At 44.7% G+C, this 16,175-nt stretch overlaps 1 protein-coding gene across 2 annotated transcripts in view; it reads left to right on the top strand.

Annotated features, from left to right (window-relative positions):
- The window catches only part of ARHGEF4 (Rho guanine nucleotide exchange factor 4), a 385,996-nt gene that overhangs the window by 9,324 nt on the left and 360,497 nt on the right, over positions 1-16,175 (top strand). The gene's annotated exons all lie outside the window — the stretch shown is intronic.

The raw sequence follows: 16,175 nt of genomic DNA, 5'->3' as shown, positions 1-16,175 counted from the left end.
GCCACGTGGGAATAATTTAGAAACAGCCAATAATGGGACACAAATTTGCATGCGAGCGGCGGGAACTCCTTTGCACCTGGGTTTTCTCTCTGCAGCTGAGAATTGCACCGTGCAAAGAAAGCTCCATGTGGCGGGAAATAATTCTGCAGTGCTGAAGCGCACACACAATCATTGGGTAATGACACCCTGGTGAACAGAAGATCTCCAGTTGCTGAGGCACACCCTTGATGTACCTATAGGCTGCCGCCAAGTCACTTCGCTTCTCCAGGTTGAGGAGTCCCATGGCTCTCAGCCTCTCCTCGTAAGGCCTGCTTCCATGTCTTTTAATCATGTGAGTGGTTCTCCTCTGGACTTTCTCAAGCTTCTCCACATTCTTTCTAAAGTGTGGAGCCCAGAACTGGATGCAGTACTCCAGCGGTGGCCTCACCAAGGGTGAGTAAAGTGGGAGAATGACTTCCTGGGTCTTGCTTGGGATGCATCCATAGATGCAAGGCAGGGTTTTGTTTGCTTTGCCAGCTGTGGCATTGCATTGGTGCCTCATGTTCATCTTGTGGTCAGTCATGACCCTTGAGTCTCTTTCAGTAGGGGTGCTAGTGAGTGTAGAACTGCCGAGACTATAAGTATGATGATATGGGCTCCCCACCCACGAGGTGGAGGACCTTGCATCCATCTGTGTTGATCGTACTGATATTTTTAATAAAGCGCTTTACAAATGGGTTGTTAAGAGAACATGCGGAAACACTTATTTAGATTTAAATATGCCTCATTTGATTTGATTTAACTTGATTTCATAGCAACTTAAGATAAGTAGGTATAAAAGTATTTTTAAACTGAAACAAGTGCTGACATAATGGAGTTGGGCTGACTGAACGGATTCCTCTAAGAGGAAGGGAGTGAGCTGTTCAAGAGGCTCCAGTTAACTGAACCCACCAAAACTCATTTTTTGGATATATATTTTTAATATATATATTTTAGAATATGGTTACCCTATCTGCTGTCAGTGGGGTGCAATGCAGAAACATGAGCTGAAAGCAAAGTAACTGGGCAAGCAGTTTACAAAACTATGTCTCCTATGCATGCGGTACCACATTCAATAGACTTCAGCACTTGACAAAAAAAATCTTCCTCTTGTGGCTGCAATAGAATGAATTTAAGGATATAAACTTGGATTCTTACAAAGGTTTTACCATAGCAAGTACTAGATGAAGATAGTGGCACTTAAAGGACTAGTCTGAGATGTATGTAGGGCATTTGGGCTTAGTTCCCAGCTCTGCTATAGACTTCAGGTGTGATCTTATGCCTTGGCTTCCCATCTGACTTTTTTTTTTTTTTCTACAGAAACAGTAGCTGAGTTGGTAAGCACCTCAGGGCCTTGAGGTATGGTGTCTAGTAGAATGAGGACCTGGTCTGGTTTAAGTTTCTTAAACAGTACCCCAATCAAAGTGAATGACAGACTTTGTAATAGCAAACACCTGGAAAGGAAAAGCCTTGGTTTTGAGTTCCTACTCCAAGGGCTAGTCTGAAATAAGCAGTGATTGGATAAAGTAATGAAATTGTCCTTTGAGCGTGGCATCAGAGCACTAGGCCACAGTCAAATTAATTCATATGCTGTCCCTGTTCCAGTGAATATGTATAACACAGTAGTACAACTTCAGTCAGAAGGGGCGAGAGCTCTCTTATCCAGATTAGCCTATAACTATACAGATGGCTGGTGTGGATTTGTAAAGCATCAGAGGAAGCAATTGAACCAGAGTGTTTCACAGTCTGGATGCCAGCTATAAATGTTGAGTCCCTGTATAAAATGGAGGAGAAAGACGAAAGGGGGTGACTGGGTCTAAAACGAGTGATCCCTACTCCATCTTTGAGAGGGACAGAGTTCTACCTTCAGGGGAGAGTTCCAAGTTGTGCACCCCAATTGGAAATAGATTACCATTGGCCCAACTACAGTGCCTAAATACTAGAGAGATCCAGATAAGAGCCAACCCACCCTGCCCTGCCCTCCATTCATGCATCTAGATCAAGACCACTTTTGCCCTCCTCAAACTTGCTCACACATCCAGATTGCAGACGGCTCAGGGTCTGGCTGTGATGCCCCCCATGGTTGGATAAGGCCCTGCTGTGCTAGCCCAGATGGGCTTGCCACTACTTATCTGGCCCATGGGGTAAAAAGGTTGGGCATCACTGGTATAAATAACTAATACTCCTGTGTTGATCCAGGGTCAACCCTGAGACAATCAGTCCTGGGCCTGTTAGTATCCTAAAATCCCATTCTACAGGTGCTGTGGTGCCTACATGGGGGAGAGGTTTTGGATCCTAGTTCAAGAACTGGGTGCCTAAAAGATGGGCATTGCAGTGCTCATCCATATATGATCACATCCAGGGGGTGCAGTGTTGTGGTCATACTCCTGCTTCCAGAGGGGTGCCCAATTGGCAGCAGTGGCAGACTTGAGTCCCTGCTCCCTATCCTTCCACTGGGTTTCCCCTGACAGACAGGGGATTCCAGCTGCAGGGAGTAGCTGGGTGGGGTACTGGATAGGCTTGAGGGACCAGTGAGTGAAATTGGTGAGTGATTTTTCCACGCCCCCATTTCTAGTGCCTGCTCCCAGACTGTGAGGCACACCTGGGGGAGGTGGGCAAGGAGCAGGAGTGTCTAGAAGTGGGGGATCATCCACTGATGCCACCACCCCCAGCTCTGGGCAGCTGCTCCCCATGGTGGAGGGAGCAGGGATTGCAACCTGCCACTGCAGTGGGTCCTGGAACTCCCAGTAGCTGGTCCTTGCCACCACCAGCTGGAGAGAAGCAGGAGTGGCCCTGGGGCTTCCTCTGCCCTGTCAGCTGGAGACTTCAGCAGCTGGATTCCAGGTGCTTTTGCTCCCAGCCCACCCCCAGGATGTCCTCCAGGGTCCCCAAACAGGCGCTGGACAGGGGATCTGCCCTCTTGCTGTTGCTGTTCCCACCCAAGTCTTTATGCCATGCACCCAGCTGGAACAGGCCTGGGGTACCCCTACCACTGTCAGCTGGCAACAGGTGGGCCCCCACTTTGAACCCAAGGGCAATCCTTAGAAAATCCCTGCTAAAAAAGTTGAGAGGGCAATGAGAGGCAAGGTGCCTGCACTGGAGGGATGGGGTACCAAGAACAGATGCAGATTAAGACTTTTTGCGGCCCTGGGCAAGAAAAGGATTGGGGAGCCTCTGTGGGAGGCCCCTTCTGCACACAGGATTTAGTTTGTTTCATTGGTGCCTTATTAAAATATATTTAAGGGTGTGTGTGTGTGTGTGTGTGTGTGTGTGTATGTATGTACATCCTCTATCATAGACTTCCATTGCACCTTTTGCTTTTCCAAACCACATTAATAAGCCCACACACCCATTACAATAACTGCACTCTCTCCCTTGTACCCACACCCATCTACCCTCTGCCCTTCTCTAACCCAAACACAGTCTCTTAGTCTGACAGGAGCTAGTCTCTAACAAAGGAAAGAACCACTTCCCCTCCTAGTTCTGTTGCTGTGGAGGTGTGTGACCCAGTTCTCACTTGCTCACTACTCAGTTATGGTAAGCAATATAAAGTACAAAAGAAGACTTATTTTCATGCTTGTTTGCATATTTTCCAGGGTATTATATGCAGAAAAGTCACCTTATTATTTGCTTTATATTGCTCACCCTAACTGGCAGTGAGTGAGAACTGGGTCAAAATTGAAGAATAATTATTGTATACCTGGAAACACTGAGCCCAGGTACAACAGAGGGCCCTGGGCCTTGGTCCCACTAGCCTGTGCGCTAATCTGCCTATGGCCAAGAGCAGGGTGTAGGGGAAAGTCTGACCTGCTTCAGGGATTCCAAACGGTCTTGGCAGCTTTTGCCCTAGTGTTACCTATAAGCTGGTGGGGAGATTGAAGTACAACTTCTACTGTGGCACTGGCATTGTCCTATATTTCCCCTTTTCAAATGCCTGGATCTACCCATGAACACATCCCTTCTTTGGCCTGTCTGGGACAGTATGGAACTGAACCAGGATACTCATGCTTCCTCACTGGATGATCTTTCTTTCCAGGTTGGTGATTGCAGGCAGCAAAGGATTAATTATAGAGCAGTGTGGACCTGGGCAGTCCTTTCTCTGTGAAGCTCGAGACTTAATGCTGGGCTGGGGGTGGGAGTGAGGGTGGGGAAAGGGGTGTTTTGGAAGAAGACTTTTTCTACATAAAACACTTGCACTTGTTGCCACACTTTACTCCGTGATTTCCAGATGTTTGGTTTTTGTTTTTTTTTTTTCATGTCAAATTTGTGACAACTCAAAGTGGGGGGTGTCTTGCCCCCCACCCCCTGAATGCTGAGCTGCACTCTCTGAAAACCAGGCCCTGGAAGGTGCCTCAAGTTTGGCAGCTGAAATTTCAAGCCCTCAGTCCTTAGTCACTATTTTGGATAACATCTTTGAGGTTGTTTTGTTTTTAGGGTAATAAAGTGTTAAGGGTTAACAGCCTGGTTGGGTATGTTTATTACTTCCAGCCGCTTCCATCTGCCTCTGGATCGATCCTTGCAGGAAGACCAGCTCTGACCCTGTATGATCTGGCCTGTTTTAATTCATAACAAAATTTCCTGCACCCCCTTGGACCAGAAATTCTACAGCAGCTTTTCCTGCAGCATTCCAGTACTGATCAGAAAAGGCAGAGGCAAAGAAATGAAACTGAAAAATATTGGAAAGAAAATCAGAATTTATTGAAACCAACAGAAAGGCTTGGTTCCCTTTCTGGGCAAAGGTTCAGGCCAGTATTTTTATGAGCAGTATAAATCACTTAATGTGTGCCTAGGAATTTGACTTTCCTCCCTTTCTTTCTGCCTCTCTCTTCCCCCCTGCTTGTCCTCCAAGAAGTGGGGAGCTAATGCATAGATATCCAGCATCTTTAATATTCAGGAACCCATCTCTTGAGGCTTGCTTTCATCCGCAACCATTGTGTTCAGAGAGCACAAGCAAATCAGGGGTGATGTTTTGTAACAGCTCTGTACCTCCTTTTTAACACCAAGGAAATGACTTAGCCAGAAAGCCAGTAACATCCATTTTACACAGCCATGTTCCTGAATGCTAGCCACATTTTTAATATATATATTTTTTTTTTAGTGTTTGTCCTTAGCATCTACTAGTGTGTGTGAGAAGACTGAAGATACAGCAGTGTGCTCAAGCAGTGGCTTCAGGCAAAGATATGTATTTTTTTATTTTCTTTGCACAGTTAACTTGGGCCATTTCCAGCAATGAACTCCATGCATGTGGATCTTTGTGCCCCTGGGACTCTGTACAACCAAAGAAGTCTGCTTTGCCTGTGGACTTCATTGATCCTGCAGTATCTAGAGTAGAGCTGCCTGCCATCATGGCAGGGTATAGCTGAGCAGGAGGGTTATGCCGTGGACCCCCACCCACAGTGCAGCAGGGGTTCTGCATGAGGGCAGTAACTTCCATATCCAGTATGTAGCAAGTAGGTTCTCACTTCAGCGGTGGACCACCATGTATGGCAAGATTCCAGAATGGGATTCCCTCCCTTATCGTGGGTGAGGCTTCTCCAGGCCCAGCCTGTATAGAGCTAGGGTGAACCTTAGTGGATATGATGCAGGTTAGACCCGATCCCCGGGCTAGCAGGCTGTGATTACCTTTGTTAGAGTTCTGAGGAACAAGGATAAGAGCACACCCAGAAGTGATGGAAAAAATGTCTTTCTGCTCCTGTCCCAGTACTCCAAGGGTGAGCCCCGTGAGGAATGAAGGAAATGAGCTAGGGTGTGGGTCTGGTAGGCAAGTGGGGGAGGAGTTGAAGGGAGAAGGCTGATGCCCCAGCCTTGACTCTTCTCCTTTCCCCTTTGCAAACTGATGCTGGAGCTGGTGTCACCCTTTGACTCTGAGAGTTGGAGCTGCTGCAGGAGGAATGGCTCGAGCTCTGTTCCTTAGCAGCCTGCTTCCTGACCCTTCCTCTGCCTCACCAGCTTTGGTGTGTGGGCTGGGATGGAGGAGGAGAGCTTGAAATCAGAGTTGCTCTGGGTGGAAACCTTCTGAGTGTCTTCAAGCCTCTACTCTACTTTTTCCTACCATTTCTCTTCACTTGCTGCTCTTCCTCCTCCTGGCCTCTCCATGATCTTAGGTTTGAAGAGCAGTGGGAGGAGCTCCTGGTCCCACTTCTGCAGCAGGCCAGAGCTGTGTGAAAGGAAAATAGCCTTAAAGATGCCCTCTTGTGAGTCCTGAAGCCCTCAGCTCTGTCTCTTCCTCTCTCTGGGAGTCTGGAGGAGCTGAAACCAGCAGGGTTCAGAGCAGTGCACCTCTGAGCCTTGCTCCCCTGGCTGCTCCGCTTGGCTCAGCTGCAGAGGCAGGACAAAGGGGACATGCGGACTAGGCTTGTGCGAAGCGGCTAGTATTTGCTTTGGATTCGGATTTGGCCCATTTCAGGGGCCAGCAATTTGATTTGGTGATTCGAATCGCTGTCCCAATTCAATTCGGCTGAATCTGAGTCGGAGATTCAGCAGCGGCTGAATCTTCGAATCAGCCAGGCCCATCCCTCGCCCCCCTCCCAGCCCGGCAATGGCTGCCCCAGCTCCTGGCACTTGTATTTAAAAAAAAACAAACCCCCAGCTCACCGGGTTCTGCTGGGTGGGGGGTGATCTCTGCTGCCCTCCACTGCCCCACACTGTGTGGGGGGGCTCTGCACAAGTCCCCTGCCCCCCTTGCTCTCCCAGCCCCCCACAGGTACCCTGCCTGCCCCAACTCTGGCTCTTTAAGACCCCCCCCCCCAAAAAAAAAAAACCCCCCGCCCCCCGGCCCCCCCCGGGGGGGGGGGGGGGTGATCTCTGCTGTGGCTGAGCCACATGGGGGGCTCTGCAAGCCCCCAAAACCCCACAGCTGCACCAGGAGTAGAGAGTCCTGGGGCTTTCCTTGGCTTTTTGTTTTTCTTCTTAAAGGGTCAGAGCTGGCCCGGGCAGGGCACCTGTGCGGGGGCTGGGGGAGCAGGGTGGGTCAGGTGGGGCTCATGCAGCTTGGGGCAGTGGAGCCCCTCCCCTGGCCCCCAGTACTTAACAGCTTGGAGTCTGGCTGCTGCTCCCTGCTGCAGGCACCGGGGACTGTCCAAATCATCAAAGCTCTCTGAATCTTTTGCAAAGATTTGGAGAGCTTTGAATCGATTTGGACCTTTAAATTGGTCCCCTGATTCAATTCAGTGGTTGAATCTCCGAATCCAAATCGAGCCAAATCTCCTCCAAATCGAATCGCCACCTGAAGCTTTGCAGAGCCCTAATGCAGACCTTTCCCTGGCATGTCTTGCCTGGCACAGATCCATTCACAAAGCCAGAATCACAGACCAATAATGTTGGATTTCAATGCTGGTTCCTGATTCCGGTCATCTGAGTGCAAAAGCAGTTAAATCTTAGGGCTGTGCAAAATTTTGATGGGTGTTTCATTTCAAAGCTGTTTCGATGCATTTCAAGCTCAAAACAACAGCAAAATCAAAATGATACAAAAGGCTTTGAAACGGCTTCAAAACAAAATGAGGGAAGTTAAAACATTTTGGAGCTGGGCTTGCTTGCAGCTAAAGAGAAACTAAGGAGAGGGAGGGAGAAGAGCGGGGAAGGACTGCTCTGGTATTGACTGTGTAGCTGGCCAGTGACTGTGATCGTTCCCTGAGGTCCCTTGCAGTCCCAGTGCTCTGGGGGTGGGATGGAAAAACAACATGGAAAGCATTGTTTGAACTGAGCTTTCTCTGTGCCTTGGGGTCAGCTTACTGAGCTGTGTCTTCCAGCAGCTCAGCAACATCAGCACCTATGCACCTATCTCCTTGAAAGCTGGCAGGCTTCATGGCCTCAGCAGGGGCTACCATGTCTGCTGTTTTCGCCTCATTCCACCTTAACACACATGTGACATGAGTTTTGCTTGTCGACACCTTGAGGTGTAGTTTCCCAGAAACCCCTGCCCTTATCTCCTTGATACTTGACAGGAGTACTGTTTTCATTCAAATCAGGAAATAAATGACAAAGTTATAGGCATTTTTGTGATTCCCCATTATAGCCTATGGGCAAAACATTGAAATGCATTGAAACAGTTTCTACAAAATGAAATGGAGCAGTGCTTCGAAGCAGTGAATCGAAACGCAAGTCAAAATGAGACGGTGCTTTTTTGCACAGCCCTATTAAATATGCTCATTCCTTGTTATTCCTCTTTTTAATAATTTTCCCAGTTAGGTCTGGGTGGTTTGAGGGAGAAAAAGAGCACTTTTGAAAGACAGGGCATTGTTAGTAGCAGGAGCTCAATATCTTAGAGAAGCAATTTCCAGTGTTTACCAAATGACCCTAGAGCAGGGGTTGATAACGTTTTTGGGCAGAGTGCCAAAAACACACACAACCTTGACTTGTAAGATGTTGGCATGCCATGGTTGGACAGCAGGGGAGCCATGAGGGACCTGACCCTTGTTGTGGCAGCACAGCCCTGGCTCCTTTCCCTCCATCCTCCCCAAGGCATGTGTACCAAGCAAAAGGCCTTTGCAGGCCATGCTCTGGCACCTGTGCCTGAGGTTGCCTACCCCTGCCCTAGAGTCTCAGTGCTAACTCTACTCTGCCATTGCCCCTGATGTAGCATAGGAATTTTCAAAGTAATCTACTGAAGCATGAACATTTTTCAGTGGTTTGAAGAGTTTGGTGTTAAACAGAGTTTGGAGTAACCTTTGTTGTTGTATGGCAGTGATAGTTTCCTTTCACCCTGTAGCTTTTCTCCCTTCTACCTCCAGAGAGGAGTATTAAGCAATAAGCATAGCTAGTACATACCCACCTTACATCAGGACATCTGCTAAGAGTAACCTGGTCTCCCATGTTAACATTCCCAATCTTTACTGTACTCTTTCAGTGACTCTCTTCGGATTGTTGATAGAGAAACAAAGTAGATGTTCTAAAACTAATTCTGAGACAGATCTAATGCCATGTTGCCCTAAGAAGATTCACTATTTTTTTTTTTTTATCTTGATGAAAAAGTGCAAATATGGCTGTGAAAGAACATGAACATTTTCAATCTCCTTTTTGCAGCAAGTGATTTAACACACTAATGACCAGACTCGCCACTTGTTATTCCAGTTCAATGCTGGTGTCACTCCATTGAAGAACTGATGTAGAAATCAACGGTGGGATACTTGACTAAGTAGTTGCAGATTTTAAGTTCTGTACTAGTATATTTGGAAACGTCTACATCTGTTAATAAAGAATCACGGGGTTATGGAACCAAGTCAACTTTTGCAGTTAAATTTACTTCAATACTTGCAACATCCCATTTTCTAATAGAATGGAATTGACACACAATAACATAGTTTCAGACCCAAGGAACTGCAAGTTGTCCCTCTATTTTGAAGGTTGGCAGGTGTATATTTGGTATTTGAATCACCATATAGAGGCTTATTCTCTTATAAATCTCAATTTTATTCTAGTGGAATCAGGGTGATTATTTGCTAAATAAATGCAGGGGATGTTGCCTTTTTGATTATGCTAAGCTCACATATCCCATCATTTTGACTATTGTATTTTCTTGCATACAGTACAGCCCCAAATAAACACATACCTTGTTTCTAGGAAGGCAGAACGAAGAGAGAAGATTCTTCCAGAGCTATGGCTGCATGGAGGAGGGACAGCACACTCACCCTCCATGGCCCGCTCAGGGAACAGCTACAGTTTTAACCCTCTCACAGTTGCTGCTCAGCCAAAAGCTACTGACAATTTCCTAGTGGCTGGAAAAGGGTTAAAATTGTAGCTACTACTGAAGACAGAATTCTACCCCTCCCTCCGTGCAGCCAGCTTGTGGGGGGCGGGAAAAAATTCGCAACCATTTTACAGCATCTCCACTTTTTTCTATTCCAGCCAGAAAATCAGCTTCCCTATTTAAAACACGTACTCCAGTTTTGGAGAGCTAATTTTTTGGGGGAAAGTGCATGTGCTATATGAATAAATATGGTAAACCAAGAGAAAATGGAAGGAGAAACTATCTTTGCAGGTCACCTTTAACTCAACGTGTAAAGGTTGCAATACTGGGGATTAGAAGATCTATTAGAACAGAGGAGCATAAATGGAAGAATTCCTTCTTCCATGTTTAAGGTACAGGACTCCAGTAAGACAGCACTGATTTTGTGTCCAGCTGTGCTAAAATCAACCTTGGTGCTGTAAATCCAAACCCAACCCAACCCTTCAGAGGCATGTCCTGATTTCTATTTGGCTTCTCAATTTTTCCCCTTTTTTCACATAGTAAGACCTCTTACTCCTAGAAGAAAAGCTAAATGTTTTTGCTACAGAACGTTAATTGTATAAAAGACAAACTCCAGTTCGTTCATTGCTCCATTTCATATTCTGTGCATTCTTTCACAGCTGAAGTACAGGAAAATGTCCTAGTATTTGGCAAAAAAATATTAAAATGTTTCCAAAGCAGACAGCTCTTTCTCCCCCCACTTCTATGGAAAATTTAGGGGAAGGACGTGCAGAAGGGACTAGTACTGTTTCTAACAGCATTTCCTTCTCCACCCCACCGCCCCCACCTTTTAAAAAATGTGTGTGTTACTACCATGCTTTTTTTTTTAAGTCACAGTCCTACTTCTGTTTTGAAATCCAACCTTCCTGCATGAAAGAGGGGGGCAACAAGCACCCTTCTACAAACATTGGTTACTGTGCCAGTTCCTCAGTTTAGTTTTATTCCTGAAGAATTTGAACATTAAGAAATAGTAAAAAAATCTGACTAATATCTAGAAAGTGCATAAAAAGTGCCCATTGATGTTTAGAAAAATAAGGCCCTTCCTGAAAATTTAGCTGCATGCTATTAACAACTAAAATCTTCCAGTCTGGGCCTTCTAAATTGAAAGAAATATTACTACTGAGAGCAGAATTGAGATCCTCATCACTTAAGGAAAACATTAAAGATAAAATATATTCTCTTTGCCAGTTCTCACAGGTTCAGTGTGAAAAACAAGATGTGATGAGGCTGTAAGCTTATTGAAATGTTGTGTGTAAAAACCAAAAGGTTATTTTCAAGGAAGCAAATGTGCAATCCTGGGGGATCTGGATAATAAAAAGGAAGTTGCTAGTGTGGTGTGCTGTTGTAAATTATGTGTGTTTTCCTTCCCTCCCCCACCATCCCCTATCTTCCCTCCAGAATATCTGAATCCAACTTGTATAAATCTGTTTATAAAAAAAAAAAAAGAAGAAAATTTAATGTTGCCATTATATAAATGGTAAAAATTAGTTGAAGGAGGTAGTTTATGTCAGAAAGATGAGGGAAATTGGAACAAGAAGAAATGGATCCTAAAGAAGAGGGTAGCTTCTGAAGACTGATTTTAATTCAAGCATCAGTAGTTTTTAATTTTCCAGCAATAAACTAGTTTTTCCTTTGAATTAATGGTCTTTAATTAGGAAGATGACAGTGTATAGAAAAATAAAGCTGAAACAGAACACAGTACTCCATCACTTCTAGGTGTGGACCAGGTGAGTGGCGTGGGACCCACTTGCGGGCCAGATCAGGCCTGCAGACCCCTATATGCTGGATCCAACGCATATGGTGCCTGCTCTGGCCAGTCTTGATGGGGACCCAGAGGGAAGAAGCCTGGTATCATGGATGCTTGGCTAATGCCACAGGAACAGCTTCTTCCCACAGTGCTGCTGGGGCTCCAGCACCGCTGCTTTTGATCTTGTGCTTGGCAACCAGGCGGGAGCTAGAACCTCATAGCACTATGGCTTGTTTCCGTGGCACAAGTCAAACAGCCAGGTGAGAGCTATAGTGCTGGAGCTCCAGCAGCACCCTGGGAAGAAGTCTATCATGCACATTTGGCTGCTGCCATGGGAACAAGGTGTAGTGCCAGGCTTGTTCCTGCAGAAGTCCTTGCTAGGGCTTCAGCGTGAAGATATCATCTGGTCACTTAACAGCCACTGTGGGCAAATTCCCCATCCCAGCCAGGAGCAGGGCAAAGTCTTCATGCCAAATGACCCAGCCCATGGGCTATGTGTTTGATGCCCTTGGTCTAGTTCAGTCTCCTACGCAAGTCAGGATCATCCTCATTTAAACCATTTCACACGGACGTTCATTTGACCTGCTCTTAAACTTCCAGTGACAGAGATTGCACTATTTCTTTGTAATCTGTTCCAGTGCTTAACCACCCTCAAGGGTTATAGATTTAATATGCAGGTTTCCCTCTCCTTATGCTTTACGTGTGTTCCTGGAAAACAGCATATAACTTGAATTTGCATAAAGGGGACCCACTTTACAATGTAACAAATAGGGATACGTTCCAAGACCTTGACTGTACTGACCCCCAGACCCATTTCTACCACTTTTACAAGACAATTTTGGTACTCACCAACAGCAGATGGTACACACAAGCACAGGGTGGGGGTGAATGTTACCATAATGGGGATGGTGGGGACACATGTCGCAGACAACGAACAAGGAATACAGAGCCATGCAGGAGACTCTAATTTGGTGCAGATCACTCCCACAATGCACTGCACAAAGCGACTAACTACAGGCTTCTACCACACTGATCGCAGAAGAGTGAATTTACTTCGCATATAACAAATTTTTGGTATAAAAAGGATCATCGCATAAGAGTGAATTTGCACGTACAGAACCCACAGAAAGCGAGGGAAACCTGTTGATTGATGGATAGATTATCTCCTTCTCCTTAACTTGGACTTTTTAAAAACCTTTTATAATTTTCCATGAGACCATCCCTGTCTAACACAGAGATCAAAAGTAGATAATAAAGCATGCTATAGGCACCTCATCAGTCAAAAGGAGAACTCTTTGGAAACAAATGGGAAACCAAGTGCAGAGATGACTATTAACTATGACTCGCAATGAATTGCACAGCACTGACTTGTTTGAGTAAAAAGAAACTTGAGTTGTTGTTGCTCCACTTGCACTAGCCTTGAGCCAATAACAGGGCCATTAAACCTCCCTCAATTTTAAAAAATTCCTGCCTCATTTTGTCACAATTGGCTTGCTGTTTCAACAAAATCTGACCCTGATTTGGCAAGCATTTAAATGTGTCTTATTTCACACACCAGAGTAAGTCTACTGTGGGGTTATATGCACAAGTGAAACGTGTGCATAAGTTGAAGTGTTTATACAGGGGAAGGGGTTTTTAATCATCCCCAAATCCATGATTCATTTGAGACATTATGAGGAGTTGGCTGAAAGGTTAGACATGTACAGAAATGGGAGACTGATCTCTTTCCCCATTCTTGATTCTTCTGAGTTTAAAGGAAAAACAATAGATGTGTCCTTTAAGGGATCGGTATTGGAGCTGGGCAAAACTTTTGTAATAAATCTTACGAGCTGAAAATTTTTGTTTTACTTTCCATTTCCAAAGCAAAGTTCGGGGCAAGTTCACCAAAGTGTATGAACCTTTTAGCAGGTCTGGGCTACATTTCAAGCAAGGCTGGGCTGATTTATGGTTCTGGGTGTAAATTTGGGTGGTTTTGACCCCAAGCCACAAAAGAGTGGCAATTTTGGCTGCATTTAGTTTTGCATGTCAGCCTTTATTTCAACCCAGATCAAAGTGAAAGCCTGGGTCAGAACCTACACAAGCCAAGATTGAAGCTGTTGCATGAAGCTTCATAAACTGAGCTTACTGTGTTTTCTGCAGTTCTCACTGTTAATGATCCATGGAGCAGATCTGATATGCACCATATTTCCAATGAATGAAAGGTGTTTTGTATGAATGGCTTAGGTTTCCATCCCACAAGCTGGTCAATGAAAAAGGATTGTTCTTCCCAAGTACTCAAGTCACTGTGGCCACAAGTTCCAAGCGGGTTAGTTTGCAGAATCAGTGTCTTTGTGGTCTCGGTCCAGTTCTTCCTCAGAACACGTGTAGAGAATAAAACTCACCATCACTACTGTATCATTTGATAGTGGTGTGGCATTTTCAGGCTGAGGATGTGTTGAACTACTTCTTGCCATTTCAGCTGGTTTCCTCCCCCACCCCCTAAAAATGGAGACACCTTGACACCACAAAGTTTGGGTGGAGGAAATAATAGTCACTGTCTGTACTATTTCCGTTGTATAGCTATTGTGTAATCAAGCAGGCAGCCTTTATAATGTAGATTTGCTCTAATCATCAAGAATGTGTTTTTAGCAATTCAAGTAAATACATATTATTGCCTATTTAAAAATATTATGTCAAATAGGTCTTGGACAATTCCCAATTCTCTTCTGTTTTGCTTTGCCTGGTGCGTGCTGATTCCCACGAGATGTTTTCTTTCCAGGGTCCATTATTGCTCACAATGATAGAATTCATTGCCACAGATCACACATTCTACAACCACTATGAATTTATTCATGCCTGTTGCCCTAATGAAGCTCTATGTTCCTGCAACTGATGAATGAAGCCTTAAGTTATTTCCTGCTTGTAATATAGAGGGAAGTATTACAATGTTGGGGTTAATGATACTAGTCTCCCTTTTACAAACTGCTTTGAGACTTACTCATGAGAAGCACTATGTAAGAGCTACATGCTATTGAATAGTATTCAAAACATTTTTTAGATTTTTACAAAACTGTGTTCTAATAGTGATACCTTCCATATTTTGTTCCTATAAAGCAATAGCAAAACATAATTTACTGCATCAGGTGAGAGCTGTAAGAGCTTACATCTGATGAAGGGAACGGCCATGCACTTACAACCTCAAAAGTAATTTCTGTTCAAATCACTTGATGATTTTCTCTTCTCTGCCTCTTAGTATTTGTCCCTCCTTTAAATATAAAATCATAAATAAGATAACTGGGCCTAAAAGCCTTGCTGCAATGGTTATGCCATATAGAAGAATAAATGGAAGTACCTCTAAATACCAACTGTTTCAGCAAGGGCTGTAGGGGCTGGATGGTTACCTGGAAACTGTAACTAGAGCTAACTGTGCTTAGAGTTCCTGGGAATATTATTGCTGCGTAAGACTTTGGAAATTGGGGAAAGGTTGGGTGAGGATGATGGTATTAGACATAATCCTTGGGCAGGGGGTGGAGGGGTTCTTATTCTTGTCGCTTTCTCACTATTTCTACCAGCTGCTACCCTAATGCTGGACACGGGCGTGCATCATTCCAGGTACTGTATCATAGGCAATATTTTCTGTGCAAATTCCTCCAAAGACAGGTGTAGCAGTTTAACTGTGATTATGGAGCTGTGGAAGCCTCTTAAGTCCCTGAATGCCATGAACCTGGTGTTTTGTTTTTCCTTGTGCTCACCTTATCAAATACCCTCAGCAAAGAATAGAACCAATCTTCCTAACAAAGGAGTCTCATTATTGCTCAGACACTGAACAGTATTGAAAAGAAGTGAAGTCTGGATCTTTTGTTTTTTGTTTTGCTTTAGAAATCTTCCAAGCCTGCTAAGCTATCTAAACTGTCTTGATTTACACACTTCAAAGTTGTTTTGTTAACCAGCCTTCAGTGAAACCTAGGACATACTACTATTTATTGATATATTTGAAGTTATTCAATAGAGGCCACATCCTACAGCTCTTGTTCATGCTGAATAGTACTTTTTGCTAATGGTTCCATGAAAATTGAAGCAACGGGTCCTGGCAAAAATATTCTTTGTGAGCCTGGCAGATTGTGGACCTCTCTAAAGCTCTCTGAACTGTCATAACCCTAACAGTTTATAAACTTATCTGGCAAAATAAGTGAGTGTGCTCAGTGTGGTAGGTTAAACAGTAGCCTTCAAAGAACTAAAAGAGCCTATGCACACCTTACTTGACACAATCCTTGAAAATCAAACTCAATTCCAATTTGATACTAGCTTTTTTCTCTAGTCACGTTCACAGGTGGGTCTCAAGTGACTTCAGTAGAATGACACTTTACTTACACTGTTCTAACATGAGTTTGTAGTTCAGCCTTCTCAGGGTCTTCACTTGTGACCTTGCTGAAACTTGTGCCTGCTGTCCTACAGAATTAGCATTCAGAGATCTGAAGAATTTCTGTTGCACGAAAAGTGAACATAAGAGTCTCTAGAAGACCGAGCTTTTCCATTCCAAATGCCCCATGATATTAAATCACACAAACCAATTCCCTTGCCTTGCAGAAAAGTCTTTAAAAAGGGCCAGAAGAAATGGAATATTTTTTAAGTTCCCTTGTGGATTTTCCTGAGAAATATCCCTTTAGGTCTCATGGGGGCACTTGAGCAAACGGAGTGTGTCTCAAC

Source organism: Alligator sinensis, unplaced genomic scaffold, assembly GCF_000455745.1.
Source record: "Alligator sinensis unplaced genomic scaffold, ASM45574v1 scaffold237_1, whole genome shotgun sequence".
In the NCBI taxonomy this organism is placed as follows: Eukaryota; Metazoa; Chordata; order Crocodylia; family Alligatoridae; genus Alligator; species Alligator sinensis.
The sequence above is the reverse complement of the archived record's forward strand: the minus strand, read 5'-3'. Positions and strand labels throughout refer to the sequence as shown.